The sequence below is a fragment of the Tenrec ecaudatus genome, chromosome 15 (assembly GCF_050624435.1).
Source record: "Tenrec ecaudatus isolate mTenEca1 chromosome 15, mTenEca1.hap1, whole genome shotgun sequence".
Taxonomy (NCBI): Eukaryota; Metazoa; Chordata; class Mammalia; order Afrosoricida; family Tenrecidae; genus Tenrec; species Tenrec ecaudatus.
The window spans coordinates 96,038,098-96,041,559 of record NC_134544.1 but is presented as its reverse complement, the minus strand read 5'-3'; the positions used below and the strand labels follow the sequence as shown (position 1 = coordinate 96,041,559).

Below are 3,462 nucleotides of genomic sequence, written 5' to 3'. Positions count from 1 at the left end.
AGAGTTCACATTAAATAATTTGGACATGTTGTCAAAAGTGACCAGTCCTTGGAGAAGGATATTTTGTTTGGTAAAGGAGCAGTGAAAAATAGGAATCCCTCAACTAAATGGATTGATACAGTGACTGAAGCAATAGGTTCATCCTAATTTGTTAGGATGCTGCAGGGGTTAGCAGTGTTTCATTCCCTTGTGCACAGGGACTCAATCAGAACTATCAACAACAAGAGCCTCAGAAATTACTAATCAACACCCAAGGCATGCACAAAATGCTAAATAGTTATGTTTACAAAAGTTATGTCCATGGTATCAAATGCCCAAAAACTCAGGAGACATTCACTAGAATTTAAGCCCTAGTTAAAAAGAAGGAATGGGCCCTGCCCACTCACTGCCTTCTTCCCTCTGCCTTCCTTCCCCGCTGTGTGACGCCTCCTCGTACAGGCCGGAGCCCAGAGCCATGGCCTCGGGCGACACCCTCTACAACGCCATGGACGGCTCAGAGATGCTGGCCGAGATCATGGAGCTGCATGAGATCGAGGTGGAGACCATCCCGGTGGAGACCATCGTGACCATGGTGGTGGGCGAAGAGGACAAGGACGGGGGGCGACCACAGTGGCGGGGGTGGCCATGGGCACGCCAGCTACCACCACCACCGCCGCCGCCCATGATCGCACTATGGCCAAGGGTCGCTAAGGTCACAGGTCACCGACGACCTGAGCCAGGTGCACCACCACCAGGAGGCGATCCTGGTGCAGTTGGTGGTGGGCGCAGAGGAAGGCTTCGAGGGCCAGATCCCAATCCCAGTTCCAGCGCCGGCCAGCATTGGCAACGAGGACGATGAGGACTACATCGAGCAGACCTGGTCACCGTGGAGGCGGCGGCAGCGACAGCTCTCGTCGGGCGGCGGGGGTGATGCGGGCAACAAGAAGTGGGAGAAGCAGGTGCAGATCATTCAAGATGCTGGAGGACCCGTTCTCCGTCACTCTATGGTAGTCAGATGAAAAAAGGTCTTGACCATGAGACTGGTTGGGGAGCAGATCATTGGGGAGAACTCCCCTCCTGACTACTCGGAGTACATGACGGGAAAGATGCTCCCGCCTGGAGGGATCCCTGGCATCTACCTCTTGGACCCCGAACAGCTGGCAGAATTTGCCAGAATGAAGCCAAGAAAAATTCAAGAAGCTGATTCTCCGAGAACAATAGCTTGCCCTCACAAAGGCTGCCCGAAGGTGCTCAGGGACAACTCAGCCAGGAGGAAGCACATGCACACCCACGGCCCCGCGTCCACGTCTGTGCCGAGTATGGCAAGGCTTTTGTCAAGAGCTCAAAGCCAGACAACACCAATTGCTTCGTACTAGAGACAAACCTTTTCAGTGCACGTTGGAAGGCTGTGGGAAGCGTTTTTCCCTGGATTTCAGTTTGTGCACAGACGTGCAGATCCACACGGGAGACAGGTCCTAGGTGAACAAGAAGTTTGCTGAGTCGACTAACCTGAAATATCACATCTTAATACACGCCAAGGCCAAAAACAACCAGTGAGACACCATGAGAAGGAAGCTCCTTCTCAGCCCCAAAAGCCTCTTCCAGAAGTGACTGGAAGACAACGTGCCTCTCCTTTGTATGTTGTTTCTAGGAAAGAATTTTAAAAAGGAATCCTACACACCTAAGGGACATGTTTTGATAAAGTAGTAAAAATTAAAAAAAAATAAACCAAGGCTTATTAAGATGACATTGCTAAGATACTCTATCTTGCTATCTAATCATGTTTCAAAAACAAGGTGTTTTTGTAAAGTGTGGTCCCAGCAGGAGAACAATTCATGAACTTCGCATCAAAAGACAATTCTTTACATGACAGTGCTAAAAATGGGACTTCTTTTCACATTTTTAAAATATAGATCTCACCTGTTTTTCCCAAACTGGGGGTTAGTGACTATTTGTCTGTCAAGGGGAGTGTAAATCATGTAGTCTTCCAAAATGAGGAGTCAGCTGAAAGATCAGAGGGTTCAGCCAGTGCCTGGGATCAATGGTAGTTCAATGAGTTTTAGGTTGCTTGCAAGGGATATAATCAATTGAGTTGAAATAAAATTCCAGGAGAAACTTCTAGCATAATCAGACCATAGATTAAAGATTAATACAGAGTACTGTGATGGTATGAATAAATACTGCTTTACTATTTGGTAGTTTACGTTCAAGTAATTGAGTGTAAATATAACAATGGTTGTGAGACAACACTTACCACTACTTCAATACTTTCTTTTTTTTAAATCATTTTATGCGGGGTTCATACAACTCTTATCACAATCTATACATCCATTGTGTCAAGCACATTAGTACAGTTGTTGCCATCATCATTCTCAAAACATTTTCTTTCTACTTGAGCCCTTGGTTACCAATACTTTCTATCAGACCAATAAATATTCTGACACCAATGTCAGATAATGATACTGCAAGAAAACTGTAACCCAATACTGATAATGGATATACACTAAAAATTCTTTAAAATATTTGGAACAGATTCAGACAACATATTAAAATGATTATATACCATGATGAATTGAAATTTGTCCCAGAGCATATTTTACATGGAAAATAAGCACTGTAATAAACCCACTGACAGAAAAGAGGGTCAACTGTCTAAGTAGGCACAGAAAACAAAATAGGAACATTTAAAAAGTCAAAGGCATTGGCTTCTACTCAAGTCCTCCCTCAATGCAAGTTAATAACCTGGCATTCTATGATTCCCATCTTCCCAGTAGGATTACTTAAATCAAAAAGGATGTATAAGCAAATGTGGTGAAGAAAGCTGGTGGTGCATGGCTATCAAAAGATATAGCGTCTGGAATCTTAAAGGCTTGAAGTTAGACAAGAGGCCATTTATCTGAGAAGCAACAAAGCCCACATGGATGTAGCACACCAGCCTGTGTGATCACGAGGAGTTCATGGGATCAGGTATCAGGCATCAGAAGACCCCAAACAAACAATCATATCGATGGGAACAAAAGGTGTCCAATTGGAGACCCAAAGCCCATCTGTAGACAATTGGACATCCCCTCACAGAAGGGTCACAAGGAAAGGATGAGCCAGCCAGGGTGCAGTATAACACTGATAGAACACAGAACATTCCTTTAGTTCTTTAAAGCTTGCTCACCCCACTATCATGACCCCCGTTTTACATTACAAATGTGGCTCGACCAGAGCATGTACACTGGTACAGATAAGAGCTCTCAACATAGCACATGGAATCCAGGAGAGATAAACCCCTCAGAACACTAATGGAAGTACTGATACTATGAAGGTAGGGGAAAGGTGGGGCCAGAAGGGTGAGAAAGGGGAACCAATTTCAAAGTTAATCATATAACACCCCCCATGGGATGAAAAACAGAAAGTGGGTGAGAGAAAATAACAGATTGTGTAAAATATGAAAACAATAATAATTTAAAATTGATCAATGGGTCACGAGCGTGG

At 44.7% G+C, this 3,462-nt stretch overlaps 1 pseudogene; it reads left to right on the top strand.

Moving 5' to 3' along the window:
* Nucleotides 1–454: 454 nt before the first annotated feature.
* Nucleotides 455–1,536, top strand: LOC142427256 (transcriptional repressor protein YY1 pseudogene; annotated as a pseudogene).
* The last annotated feature ends 1,926 nt before the right edge of the window (nt 1,537–3,462 follow it).